The sequence below is a fragment of the Microtus ochrogaster genome, unplaced genomic scaffold, assembly GCF_000317375.1.
Source record: "Microtus ochrogaster isolate Prairie Vole_2 unplaced genomic scaffold, MicOch1.0 UNK92, whole genome shotgun sequence".
Lineage (NCBI taxonomy): Eukaryota > Metazoa > Chordata > Mammalia > Rodentia > Cricetidae > Microtus > Microtus ochrogaster.
The window spans coordinates 528109-543403 of NW_004949190.1; the positions used below are offsets into that span (position 1 = coordinate 528109).

Below are 15295 nucleotides of genomic sequence, written 5' to 3' on the forward strand. Positions count from 1 at the left end.
GTGTCACCTACCTAAGATGTTTGCTAGTCTAGTTATGTTTAAATCCATTTTTCACTTAGGGCATTTCAACCTGCATTGAATATCAGGATTTTATTTTATTTTTTTACAGTTGTTTGATTTGGTCTCTGTAGCTGTGACAAACAATGACCAGAATGGCAAGATATCCCTAAAAGTGCAATAGTTACACTCATATCCTGCTAGTAAATGTCTAATTGAACTTAAGTCCTGCTCAACAGGAGTAAAATCATTCCTGGTACTAGAAATTCACTCCACTGAGGCTGCTTCATTATTCACACCCCTCCTTCCTTGTTCCAAATTGTTCTTTATTTAAAACTAAAGAAGATAGATTTAAATGCTTAAGTTCCACAGAGAAACCCTGTCTCAAAAAAAAAATAAATGCTTAAGTTCTGTATTTATGAAATGGTCATTTTATATAACATATTCATTAAAATGATTTCTCATAATTTTGGTAGAGCCCACTCATACTCATACTGGGGGTGATTATGCAAAAGCAGTTGTCATTGGGTGGTCCTAAGTTAGAATTAAGTATGAAATATGAAATAATTTAATAATATTGAGTCACTGATATGGTGGAAATTTTGAGAGGTGTTTGAGACCAAGTAAAATACTTCTAAATTTAGGCCCTTTCAAATTCTGTAGCTCTGAAGATGGGGAGTCAGACGATATTCTGCTTTTCTGTCTCTTGTGACATTGAAAACTGTAGCTGGAATCAGAGGATAGCGTATTCTTTGAAAATGTCAAGGTTGTGAAAGATAAGAAAAACTGAGAGCAATTTCACTTTTAAAAGAGGACTAAAGTGGCATTCAAACTCAACCCTAGCATTGATTTAAGCTTGACTCCTACACTAGATAATTTTTTATTGTTGGATTAATTAGTTAAATTTGAAGAATGCATTTAGATTACATAGAAATGTGATGTGAATATTTTTATTGATTCTGATCATTGTCTCTTGGCAATGAGCAAAAGTGCCTTCATATATATATGTATATAGAGACATATACCAAGTCTCTAGGAATAAAGAGAGATATCCTTCATCTTATCTCAAGTGTTTTAGAAGAAGATATAATGCCTATGTAAGAATATGTTTAGGAGGAGAGAAAGGCTGAAGGAAATGTCACCAAAGGTTAAAATCTAGAGTGAATGGTTTTGGAACTTCTTTGACAACATTTTTCTACTTCGCGAATAAAGATTTGATGAGCATTGTAGCCTGGGATGTCTGACCCATGGCAGCCAATGAACAGTTAATTTGTGTAGTGTTTAAGGCAAATGATGTATCAGAAAAACTTGAAATGGCAGAAAGGGCAAGGTTAAGAGACACTGTAAAGGGGAAGTCACCTTACCTTGGTGATTAGACGAAGAGGAATTAAGGATGGTGCTGAAGTTGGTAGCCTAGAAACCGGTGCCAGCAGAAAGAAGCAAATCAAGAGAAAGCTGGTTGGAACCCAAAATAAGTTTGTGGTGTGTAAGGTAAGTGAGTAAGGTACATGACTACAAAGGTGCTATTTAGTAGAAAGCAAAATAGAGATCAGGGTTGGAGTCAATGTTTTGGCAAGCATCTCAACATTTTTAGAGAGAGATGGACTTCCTCTGTCTATAGAGAAGGAAGTTATTGGAAATAGAAGGATGCTTCTTGTTTTATGAGGTTTACGCAGCTAGTTGTAGGCAGTTGCACAGAAGTCATATATATTTCGGTTCAAACCCTAACTTCACTCATTTCTAGTTTGGTGATCTCGATCACCTAAATCTCTCAGATCTTTGTTTCTTTAAGCTGTGAAATGGTGACCTCACTTGGCACAGCATCAATACAAAGCACTTACACTATTCACTGGTACATAGGTGGAGCTGGAGACACTGGGATCTAGTTTTAATTGGTATTTCCTTTCCTATATTTGTCTGCAGGAGGCAGTCCTCTCTGTATGTGTCTGTCCCTCTGTCTCAGTCTCTATCTCTCCGTCTCTGTCTCTCTCTCTCTCTCTGGATACCAGGGATGAGGCAAGTGGACCACAGCATGGTATCTTTGGCACACAGAAGAAAAGTCTGTAAGGCATCATTGGGAAGGATAATTGCTTTCCTCCTCTGACTATACAGGCAGGAGAATAGAAAGCTGTGAGGACTTACAGGAAGTGTGAGTCACAGTCAGGGCATATGGGGCAAGGACAGGCTCCAAAGATTCATGTGGATTGCTAGAAGCAATTTCTCTCTCTCTCTCTCTCTAAAGCTTGTCCCAGCTCATCTAGAATAGGATACTTGGAAGTGGTGAAATGAATGATCTAAACCGACACACCATGCACAGGAGGCAGATTTAAATTTGTTAAAGGTGCTAAGGGCCTTGCCCACATGATCCCTATCTTGGCAAGTAGTGAGTTATAGGAAATGTGTCTGGCCCAGGAGTAAGGAGGGCCTGTCACCTGCCAGCACAGACTCTCTCTAAGGAAGACAGAGCTCTGAATAGCCATGCTGCTAGCCTACATTAGTTTTCTTCTGTGGAAATATTAATCAATCTGTAGACTTCTGCTACTACATGTTAATGCAATCAAAGAGATCACAACGACCTTAAGAGTTCCTGATTAATCCTCCCCCCACTTCGTCAGCATTATTTTCTTTAATTTCTCAGCACTTGGCTCATTTCCTTAGCTTACTTGTCTCTGCTTCTTGCCCCGAACACCTTTTTTTCTTTTATGGAAGAGAGGGATCTATCTGGTGAAGTCATGGAGTTCTGGGCTGTTTGGAACTGGTCCATAGTCACTCTTGTCCTTGAATGAAGGTGCATTCCCGATATGGAGGGAAGACTTTGGGGTTCTGATCAAAAAGAAAAACAAGAAAGAGATATTTGGAAATGGTGAGAAACTTAAAAAGGGAGAGGTATCGGGATGCTGGAAATAAGAAACCTGGAGAAACAGGTAGAACAAGGTCATAATTTTACCTTGGGTCAAACAGGAACAGGAAGAAGCCTTTTTAAGGCAAAGATAAGTATCTAAATATCAAGAACTGCTAATTTCTCCAAGGCCTCCTAGAGAGACACTTTGATCTCCTCAGTGAGGAGTATCTTTTTTTTTTCTTTAAGGAGAAAGAGCTAGAAGCTTAAGACAGAGATTGCTTAGCAGGCTACTTAACTGGACAGCTTAAATCATGACTTGCTCATAGCAGAACTTGTGAAGGAATCTTCTACAAACGCATCTGCCCACCTGCTTTCTTGATTCAAACTCCCAGTTGTTGTCCTCAGCTTCTTTTAATTAATCTCCTTCCTGTCACATCGTAGACCCAACGCAATCCTGTTGACTTAACTTCAAAACAGATCCCTATTTAGCCATTTCTCCCTACTTCCTTGGCTATCACCTAGTATGAGCCACTACTATCTTTTTCTAGGGCCAGTGCAATGACCATCTAGTCACTTCCACTCTTGCTTTCAGCTTGCAAAAGATGGATGTTCAGGGAGCCATAGCTGTGTGTGGTCCATATATATATATATATATATATATATATATATATATATATATATATATATATCACAGACACTAACTTACATAAGATTGTGCAGATGGGTACAGAGATTCTGAATTTCTTGGCTCTACATCTGAGAATGCAGGAGCAATTGTGCTCCTATATAAAAGTGTGCTTGTGTGTACCACCTTGAACAGACTTGGAAAAGCCCATACTCACGCACACACACAATGGTGCTGCCTCAGCCTCCCAGTTACTTCTTTTGTCCACTGCCCATTGCTCTACCAGAATTAAGTCCTGTCACTTCCCTCCACAGTGGCTTTTCCCAGAGTTACCTCCTTCTAGGGAGGAGGTAAAATAATGGGGTGCAAAATGTTTTGATGGTATATGTATTCCAGTGACAAGAAATGCACAAGTGAGAAGAATGTGGGTGTACATGGTCCAGACTGCTGCCTGCCAGCATTTGGATGAATGACCCAGGGCAGCGCTTAAACGCTATTTAGCACTGATCATAAGAGATGACCTTAACACTATCATTTTTCGAATGGAGGAGGGAGCACCTTCCTGTCACATTCTAACAGTCTTCTGGACAATCTCAATGCCAAACAACAATCACCACCGACTTTAACAAATATTTGAGACATTGAGAATATTGATTGCTTGTTTCGAATCCAATTTACATTCCAATAGTGTTAGGATAACAGCACATGGCGAAGCTAGAATGATGTGTTCCCTGCCTTTGCCTGTGGACTCATTTCTGTCTCCCTCTCACTGGGTTCTCTAACCCTAGCCACATGTTCTGTCTCTTAATGTCTCTGGTTCGTAATTTTTGAGTATTTGTCTTCCTCTCATTCTGCCCCAACTTATAGTGCTGACTCTATCAGCTAAGGACTTTTGCCACCATTATGTGCTTCATCACCTAATGTGGTGTCTGTAATTTAATGGGTAGCCAATAAATACTTGCTGAGTAAGTACGTAAACAGGAAAACAGACAGTTTCGATCAATTCCTTCCCCACTAGGGGCTTTAAGATGCACATAATCTCAGCCCTGTGTCTAGTGTGCTTGCAGATCCCTTGATAAACAGAGATAACCAGAATATAATCATTTGAAACAGAAAGCTTAAAGACCAGTATAACCAAGGAGAAAGGTAATCAGCATAATGGGCAGTGATTGAGATATTTGCACGTACTGAGAATTGCTTCTGGCTCTTTACTCACTTAGTTTCTATAGTGACCTTATGTGCTATCTCCTCAAATCATCACTATTTGACTCTGAGCACACTCAGTCCCAGGAGATAGAATGACTTGAATTCAGACACAGGAAGGTTAATGTAAATCACTCTGAAGGCCTGCAGAAAAAAAGAGAACATGTTTCATTTCCTCTCATTTCCTTTTTTCCTTTTTCAAAACATCCTGGAAGCATCCCCATTCCTCTGCAACCCTCTCATTCTCTTGAACCAAGCAGTGGGGAGCAGGTGAAACAGGGGCATGTGCTATGTAGGCAAGCGACAACAAACACTGTTCTCGTTAGCAACGCCACTGGGTAGGATCCACTTGGGTAACTGGCAATGCATATAAAGAGCCTGAGGCATTTTGCACATTCATGATTTTAAAATCTATAAAAGCATCAAATCTTGAGCCAGTCTCTGACAAACTGAAGGGAGCTGCAGCCACAAAGCAAATTTAATACCCCCTTGGATTTTCTTGATGTCAAAGCGAATGCTTCTAGTGAGGTGAGAATGGCACTTGCTTGAACACTATGGAGTTGAAACCTGGGTGATTACAAGGCCAGATCGCACTCACCACCTTCACATGGAGAGAGGAACTGACACATGTGGAAGAGGTAACTGCCTAGCCAGGATTTCTGGTCCTGACTGCCAATAAAAAGAATGAAAATTGTACCACCGTTGGGAAAAGGCAGTGTGGGTCTTTGTGAGAATGGGAGAATGCTCCTGGGCAAAACTAACTTCTCTAGAGATGTAACTCAGTTAGTACGGTACTTGCACACCATACATAAGCCCTTGGGTTTCAACCCTAGCACCAGGTAGTGCAAGCCTGTATTCCCAGTACTTGGGAGGCTGAAACAGGAGAATTGGAAGTGCAAGATTATCCTTGCTTGCAGTTGGATTTGGAGGCCAACACTGGCTAGAGATCCTATCTCAGCACCCCCCCCACCAATGCGGAGAAAGAGAGCAGGAGCACATATGCACTGATGCACACACATACACACACGATTTGAAATTAAGTTACTGCTAATAAACTGTACCTGAAATGCCATTTCATGGACAATGCTTGCATCTTTATCTGCATATATGAACAGAACCCTAGAAGCAGTAAATAGCCCTAACAGCAGACCTTCTGACGCAGCTTATTCACTTTATAGCTAGGCATACTGAAGCTAGGAGAAATAACTACTTTTTTTATCATGTGTGTGTATGTGTGTGTGTGTGTGTGTGTGTGTGTGTGTGTGTGTGTGTGCATGTGATGGTGATGGGTGTATGGGCGGTTTGAGGTTTGCCCACAGGACTGTTAAGGGGGGGGGGAGAAAAGATTTACATTGTGAAGGTGAAGAGATAAAGAAAAATGTTAGAATTGACACAGTGTTTAATAAATAACTAGTCATTTGTGACATAGTCACATACACACTGTAATAAACACCCCTCTCTGTGGCAAAACAGAGGGGATATTATCAATGGAGGGAGGGAGGGCCTCGGCTCAGGAGACAAAATGGGAAACGGTTATATCCCTCCAACTCTTTTATGCCGTCCCATCCTCCACACAGTTCAGCTGTGTGCTCAAAGCATTTTGCTGCACAGAGATTCATGGGTTGCTTTGCTAGTGGCTGGTGGCATTTTGCCTCTGTGGGAGGGACAGAGCCTTTTCCCTTTATCAAAAAAAATCTATGATTTTTTTCTTTAAAGCATAGTGCAGAGCTTTTTACAAATTGCAGGCCCGAAATAGACATGCTGCCAGCCCTCAGCACAGCCTCCCCTAGGTCGGGGCAACCTGTCCCTCAGACAGTGTATAGACAAGCTAGCTCATGCATTTCTGAAACTGGTGGTGTAAATTCTCTGTGGAGGATGGGAGAAAGTAAGCCATCTCTTCTGTCTTAAAGGGAGCTGGACTTAGAATAAGGGAAAGCTGGGAGCTCTTGAGAAAACCCACCCAAGTGCAGTATTAGGCCCTGCCAGAAGGAAGTCACAGTAAGGCAGCTTGGCTGTAACTTGCTGTGGGGATTTGGCTAAGCCATTTCTCCTTATTGAGCCTGTTTTGTTCTCTGTGCCTTGATATTTACAGTATAACTGAAAGGTGTAAGTGTAGACACACATATACAATAGGAACAAAAGTATTCAATGAATGGCATAGATAAGTGTTGTTTTATGGCTGGTCTTTACCTTGGATGGTTGAGCAATGTGAGTGTGATCTCAGAATAGTATAGATCCCTCTGGGCAGATCCAAGGCCTCTGAATATGTTCCTGGGAGGAATATGGGAGGAGGCAGTATAGGATAACCACAGATTCATAATCCTATCATGGAAAAAAATCACAGTCCTGCCCCAGTCTTATCTTCTTGTCTGTCCCTTCCAGCAAATTACCGAAGTGCTCTAAGACTCAGTTTCCTCACCTATGAAATGGGCTTGTCATGAAGACTTCAGTTAGATAAGAAATCCTATGTGGGGAAGACTAACATAGCAGTAATTAGTGTTGATGTCATTTGCCTCTGTTTCTGAGAACTGGTATTTCTTTATGGTAGTTTGTAACTGGTCCTTGGTTTAAAAAATGTGTGTGTGTGTGAGTGTGTGTGTGTGTGTGTGTGTGTGTGCATGTGTGTGTGAAGATTCATGAATTGCTATACTCGAAGAAATTCTGACTGGTCCCATAGGCTTGGAAAGCAGTACAAGATTATGTGTTGGAGATGAAGATGAAAGGGCAGTGGTATATTGTTTGCCGCCCAGATATGGATCTCTGGGTTCCATTGCAGCATGCCCTTTTCAACAAGATGCATTTAATACAGACCGCAATACGTTGGGTTGTGGGGCAGATATGGCAACTATTAGTCAATAGCAACGTTTCCACATGGGTTGTTACTCACCAGGAAATCAACTTCATGGGCGATAAGGAGCACTAAAACAACCAACAAAAGTGGAAGGAAATAACTGTGCACTGGACAGAGTAAAGATGAATTTTGCTTCATGATATGCTTATTTCATTTACATGTGTAATTTTGCACAGTTATACAGAGTTTATTAACGTGTAGTATATATGTGTCTATATTCATATATGCATATATATGTGTGTATTATATATATTTCATAAAATAATATTTTGCTGTACTGTAGACAATGGCCAAATGTGTTTGAAATATTCAGTTCTTAATTGGATAAGCTGGTATCCAGAGAAATAATACGTCAAGTCCTGAAGTAGACAAGAAACTACTAGCAAGAGAATGTAATATGATTCATTTCTCTTCCCTTCTTATCTTTGCCATGTTGGGCTTGGGTCAACAAAGTTGGCTATTGTTTAAATGGAATTGCATTCTAATACCAGGTAATGACTCTGGCCTAACATGTAAGGGCAAGTTAGGGGTTTAACTACAAGTATCAGGCTAATTATATTGTCCCCCCATTACATAGAAAATGCATCTGACTTTATTGGGGTGTTCAGTTGTTCTTCATTAGCAAGGATTTTGGAGAGCCATGCCAAACATCTGTCCAAACAGCTCTTATGCACACTCTTCTGTCTTTCTTCCAGGCAGTGCTATTTATTTTTTCTAGCGGAAACTCCACCTTTGTGAAAGCAAATACCTACATGAAATTCTGTTTGCTCATCACGTGTGTTTGTGTATGGGGTATATGTGTATATGTATTCAAGCATGTGAACATGTGGGCATACACACATGTAGAAGCCAGAGGTTGATGCTGGATAGCTTCCTCTGTCATTCTCCATATTAGTTCTTGAGACAAGCTCTCTCACTGAAACTGGAGTTCAGTGATTTGGCAAGCCCAGCTGACCAGCCTCAGGAATCCTCCTGTCTCCACCTGCCCGGCACTAGTATGATCCGTCTACCCCACAACCAGCTTTTGTCATAGGCGCTGGGAATCTGAACTCAGTTCCTTGTGCATGTGCTGTATGATTTTTACTGACTCAGCCATTTCCTCAGCCTTCAGGATCTGTTTTGATTCACATCAGCACACATTCTTTATCTTTTCAGTGTGTGCTTGGTATGTGGAAGATACTATGTCATCCATTACCTTTTCATCCACAAAGTCTTCATGAAAGGAACAAGCAATGTTGAATTCCAATTCCCAGGCAACACGTGACAGTGTGGTCATTTGATTATTGTAGCCTCTCTGTACACCATCTAACTGTTGGCCTTGCAGGATCTCCAACCACACCATTTTGGAACTGTTGACTGGCCTTTTATTTTCCCCATAATATTTATTGCACTAACCTACAGTTTTTAAAAAAGTTAACAGATGAGTAACGTTTATGCAAAAGTCATTTTACCTTCCCGTGTATATTAATAATTTGAAATTATTTTCCACATTACATAGAAGAAAATCTGTGTACAGTTCAAGTATGATCCTATGGATCATAAAATTATGATCATAAATGTATGTGTCCTAAACTTACAAAACTTTCAAGCTATGAGTGGCCTTGCAATTTGGAGTCTTCTGAAGAGGAAGTAGAGCACCAGGCAGGTTAGGAGCCTTCCCCATAGTCACACCCGTAGTTTCTAGAAGAATTGGAACTTGAACCCAGGTTTCCAGCATCTTAGGGCTCTTTCCCACTCACCAGACTGTCTGCTAGGCTGTCTCCTTTATGCTGAAGGTTGAAATAGTTTCCATGTGCAGAAGACAACATTCAGTCACCAGTCCTCTCCACACAGATGGTAACAGAGTCATCACCATTCAGCTGATAAGCCCCAGGCTCTTCTCACCAGAGTAGATGTGTTTACCTTTACTGAGGAGACTGCCTCTTGGCACACTGCCTTTGCTTCAATGCTTGAATCAAGGCGAGGTCTTTATAGGAAGGTTATTAGCAGTGCTTGCACCAGCAGCATCTTTTTGTGGAATCAGTGTGGTCTAGTCTAAAGACTCTGGTGCGCAATGTCCCAGGAGCTAGTCTCACTTCTCAGATATGTGACTTTAGACAACTTGTTCAACCTCCCTGGCTCCATATTCCTATAGCTATCAACGCGAGTAGAATTGGACCTGTTTCTCTTATCTCTCAGGTCTGCTGTGAGGCTAAGGTGAGATAATATGTATGAGAGTGCCTTGAACAAAAGACCATTTGTACAACTATGAGGCATAGCATTATGACTAAATCAATACCGTAATTACGTGCAAACTATTGACTAGGGACATGCCAAGGAGCATAGGACTCAGCTGCTTTCTTGAGCTGTATTCTAGCTGAATAGAAAGACAGTTGACACTATAAAGCTGGACGTGAGTGATTGTAGTGTATGAACTACAGATGGGGGGGGCATGACAGAAAGGCCAAAAATGGATTCCTGGAGAAGAACTGCATTGAAAACTGTGCTTTGGGATGTCATTGGCAGGGGAATTAGTGAAGCAAGAAAGCAAGAAGTATGTTATGAGGACTGAAATCGTCAAATGTCCTGAAAGCCTACTTTTCAAGATGTGGAAAGTTCAAGTAGCACTAAGAGGTTATTGATTGCTTTCCCTGCTTCCCTACTGCTCTACTGTGCAGAAAGATAATCAAAACACGTGTCTCATGAAATCAAGGCTAAGTGTGACTGTTAATAGCTGAGTAAATTACAGGTAGTTTAGGCTGAAAAAAAATAATAGTAGTAGTATTCCAAGATTTCAATGAGATGATGTGTGGTAATCAGCATAGCTCCTGATGCATGATTAAGACTAGCAACACTAGATTTATCTCTATCACCATCATCAATTTTCCATTTTCCATTGATGACAAGGGTTAATTACATGCACCTTGAAATTTGTCTGACGTTAATTGTGTGACCATGGCCAGGATTTGATACCTTCTTTCTTTTCAGTTTTCTGGTCTTTAAGATGGGGATTTTAGTAGTGCCAACTTCAAACGACTGTCATAGGGACTAAATATCTTAATCAAGTAAAGTGTTTATCACAATGTTAGTACATTGTTAACACTCAGCTGATATTAGCTACTATAATTATTATCATCAGTTAATCAGTAATGTGACATAGTTGCATGACAAATCAAGGAAATTGAGAAAAAATATAGAAAAGTATAGCCAGTCTTCCTACTCAGTACTCAATATCTTGTTATCAGTTTGGAAGTCACTTGTTAAAGTAAAATTTCTTTAATGTAACTGAAATTTTATGTTTTTACCAGCGCATGATTGCTGTTGTTGTGTCGAGATAATAAGATAAGAAAAAAAGTATGGATTTGGGAGACAGTCCACCAGACACTTAACATGTCTGTGGAAGCAGAATATCCCCCCAAAACATACACACATCAGACATGAGAACTACATGTTCATATGTAAAGAACTTACAGTTCAAAAGAGAAAGGAAACCAAAATAAACTATCAAAAAAGCATATTTCATGTAAAGTGGTTGGAATTGGCAGCGTGTATGTAGAAACCTGTACCACATATATTTTAAAAGAGTTGTCGGATCTGTAATCAGATTGGTGACTACCCTAGTTGTCATCACAGAGCCTCCATCCAGTGCTGATGGAAGCAGATGCAGAGATCCAAGCACTGGCCTGAGTTCCAGCAGTCCAGTTGAAGAGAGGAAGGGGAGATTATATGAGCAAAGGGGGGAGGCAAGATCATGACAGGGAAACCCACAGAGACAGCTGACCTGAGCTTGTGTAGCTCAAGGACTCTGGACCGAAATCTAGGGAGTTGGCATGGGACTGACCTTGGCCCTCTGAATGTGGGTGACAGTTGTGTAGGGTGGTCTGTTTGTGGGGTCCTTAGCAGTGGGATCAGGGTCTGTCCCTAAAGCATGAGTTGGCTCTTTGGAATCTATTCACTATGGTAGGATGCCTTGTCAAGTCTTGATGCAGGGGAAGGAGTTTGGTCCTGCCTCAACTTGATATGTTATGATTTGTTGACTCCCATGGGAGGCCTTCTGAATGGAGGAGGAGGAGTAGGTGTTGGGGTAGAAGGGAGGTGAGGGAAGGGAACAGGAGGAGAGAAGGGAGGAGAAACTGGTATGTGAAATAAAAAAAGAGTGGTTAGAAAAAGCCTCACTGAGGTGATCTGAGTTGAGCCTTGAAGTAGGTGGTAGAGTGAAGCATGCAACCACCTCAAGAGAAAAGGTTGTAAGCACAAAGAATAGGCAGGACTCTGTTCTCAAATCAGACAAATGCTTATCATTTTGGAGAGTACCTAGATGTCTGTGTTGCTGGAGCAAATTTAAAGAATGAAAGGGTAATGGGATAGGAGAGTAGACAATCCCTCAGACCGAATGTTTTAGGGCTTTTGAGTTAATGTGGTTACTGTTTTCAGAAAGGCAGGAAGAAATGGAGAAGGTCCTTCGAATAGGAGCTTGAGTTGACATGTTTCAGTCATCTGCCCCTCCTCTAAGCAGTAGGATTCTAACCCCCAGTTGGCCAATACTGAACAATTGAACAATAATAAATGAGATAGAATTCCAGAAAGTCCTGCAATGCTGCCCTTAACACTCTGTGGACTGCAGAAAGCGGGCTCATTGTACAGAAAGGAATCATGTCACAGCGACTAGGGGAAAAGAAATGTAGTCCCTGGGAGCTTAAAGGACAATTGTGCCACTGGCTTCAGTTCATGCAGCTAGGATTTGAAACTCTCTTACCTTATCAGCCTACCCAGTCTCCAACAAGACCTTTTCAGAGTCAGAAAAAGTTCAAGACCAGCCTGGTCTACAGAGCTAGTTCCAGGACAGCAGGGTCCAAAGCCACAGAGAAACCCTGTCTCGAAAAACCAAAAAAAAAAAAAAAAAAAAAAGAAGAAAAACTTTCTGACAGGCTTATTGTACAACCTGTCTTCTTGCCACCACTGGGTGGCAAGCAACCCAAGAAAAGGGCAAAAGGACATATCTTCTATACGAAAGCAGGAGAGTTGTGAAGGCAAGCGAATGCCCTGTGTACAATAGTTCTGCTTGACAGGCGCCAAGTCTCTTCCAAATCTTTTCCTGCCATGGGCTGATTTTTACTATGTTTTGTCTTGTTTTTTCCCCATCTTCTGTCTCTTCTCAGGAGGTGCTACATTTTTTCAGTGATCCTCTAAATATTTGCTGTTTAGCATTGAATGAAGAGATCCTGGGGAGGAATGTGGAAGGCTGCACTACAACAATTTCTCCCGTTTCGAATCTAGAAATGATACTTTAATTAATCTGTCCTAAATGGTAGTCAGTTTCCCAGCCAAATCTGCTACCTTCATTAAACTGTTGGCTCAGATTTGGCATTTGTCGGTCCAGTCAAAGCTTTGGTTGCTTGGTCAGTTTCAATGTAAGCTTCTTCTGAGACACTGTCCTTTCTTCTAGTGCCACAAAATGGAGTTTTAAGGTTTTTGTTGAGTACTTTTCTTTATCTTATTTAAAATTTACCTTTTTAATTTTAGCCCCATATCTCAGCCCATCTGAGTTCACTTTGAATCTCAATTTTGTTCTTCAACGTATTTGATACTCTGCCAGCTTCGAGTCATCTTCAGACGTGGTAAGTACATTTTATATATCACTTAAATTATTAATGAAGTTGGAAAAACCCTGTGGTCCTTCTCTAGAGACCTTTCTACTGGTTGCCACCTATGCTGTGGGTAAAATTCTTTAATCAATTGCCACTCCATTGGGCTATATTATAGTCTGGTTAAGACATTACTGTTTTATTGTAGTTCATTCATGGAAAAATCATAGGAGAAAATTAGCAAATGCATTACTGAATCCAACATATGAGCACTGGCAGTGTTAAAAAAGACAAGATGGATAAAGATAATCTAAGGTGGAGGTTTTGCTTGTTTGTTTCGTACAATGGGAATACGAGTATGTTTTCTAATTATAAATGTATACGGGTTTGTTATAAAGGTCAATAGCATACACTGAAAGTGAAAGTCCATATATCATTCTGACACTCTGCTAGATATATTTGGCCAGTTTGATGAATTTACGAACATTCATTCCTCCCACCCAACATATTTTGGGAACATCTTTTGTCAAAACACATAGTTTTACTTTATTTCCAAAATACAATATTATTGTTTGTGACTCTTTCATATTTTTTGGTCTCACCAGCCTCATATTGATAGGCATTTAGATCATTGACAATTAGTCTTGTTACACATACTATGGTGAGATGAACTTTCTTTGTTGGCTTGATGAGTAGTGCTGGGGACCATTTCTACCTAAGGAAGAAAAAACTAAGCTTGAAAAGCTATCAGTTTACTGGCTTATCATGAGCCAACTTACTTGTCATCAGGGGTTGAATTGGACAATGTATTCTTTGTTGTAACTTGGAGTGGGGTTGTGAATATTTTTGATATTTTTTATTCTTTGATTAAGAATTGTATACAATGCATTTTGATCAAATTTACCCCTCCCACAACCTCTCCCAGATCTACGCCTTCCTCCCTACCCACCCATTTGTTCTTTCTTATCTCTTTCTCTATCTTTCTCATTTAAAAAACTCATGAAGTCCAGTTTGTGTTTACCAATTACTCTGGGATGTCCAACTCTGGAATGTGGTCAATATACTAGATGATACACTATTAAAGAAGACTGACTCTCCCTCTCTCCCAGAAGTCATCAAATGGCAATAGCTCTGCAGTTATGGGTGGGACTTTATGCCTACTTTCCCTTCTCCATGTTGGGATTATTTTGGCTTGAGTTTATGCAGGTCTCGTGCATGCTGCCATAATTGTTGTGATTTCATATGTGCATCTGCCCTGGTGTGTACAGAAAACAGTGTTTTCTTTAAAAAATCTGCCACCTCTGCCTCTTATAATCATTCTGGCATCCCCTTCTATTAACTTACCCTGAGCTTTTAGAGTAAGGTAGAAGTCTCACTTAAGGCTGATCCCGACAAAGTCCCGTATTCTGTACACATTGGTCAGATGTGGGTGTTGGTGTTCACTACTATCTGCTGTAAGAAGCTTCTCTGATGAGAGTTGAATGAAAGAGGTTTTGAACAGTTAAGTACTTTGTGATGAATATCCAAGTGATAAATAATTTTGACAGGAGGCTACAGGTCCCAACTGATACAAGTGATATGATTAAAGACACCGAGGGCAGACCTGCCTTGCAAATGAACGTTCTTCCCCATCATGTACCCCCAACTCCAACCATGTGGGGCCATTTTCTAGCCTCTTCATGATGCCCTTCTCTCTAATCTTGTGTGTATGGCCTGTTCACTGTATACATGTACTTCTTGACAATGTAAGTGTCATCTGTTGCGAATTCTTGTACCTCTAAAAGCACTCATGTTTGACCATCTGATCTGCAACTACCTAGTTCTGTGACTTGAGACAAATCATCTATCCTATCTGGCCCTAGATATCCTCATCTATAGAATGCACATTTCCCTAAGTAATATGTGTGAAAACACCTTGCTTAACGATTAAGCACTCAGTGAATGCTAGCCACTGCTATTGTCATTATCATGGCATGTCATATTCTGTACAACATTGAGTTGTGATGGAGACTAAACTGGACTCTGTGCAAAGCGCATGACAGTGCTCAGCAGAAGGTGTCAAACAAAAGAGCAGTTACTGATATACTTGTTTTCTCTTCTGTCACTTTTATGTGCTTTCATGTCTTAATCTTACAAAAAGCAGAAAAGAGTCAGTATTGCAAATTAGTGGAGTTCTTAAAATTTACATGAGTAAATGATGCTATTACTTTTTT

General features: G+C 40.5%; 1 protein-coding gene across 2 annotated transcripts in view; it reads left to right on the forward strand.

Moving 5' to 3' along the window:
* Pak3 (p21 (RAC1) activated kinase 3) overlaps window positions 1-15295 on the forward strand; it is a 285220-nt gene that overhangs the window by 30273 nt on the left and 239652 nt on the right. Inside the window, exon 2 of one of the 2 annotated variants that reach the window (XM_026777964.1) lies at window positions 13021-13115. The exons of the other annotated variant lie outside the window; for it this stretch is intronic. The gene's annotated coding sequence lies outside the window, so the exon portion shown is untranslated. The remainder of the gene's footprint in view (window positions 1-13020; window positions 13116-15295) is intronic. 2 annotated transcript variants of the gene reach the window in all.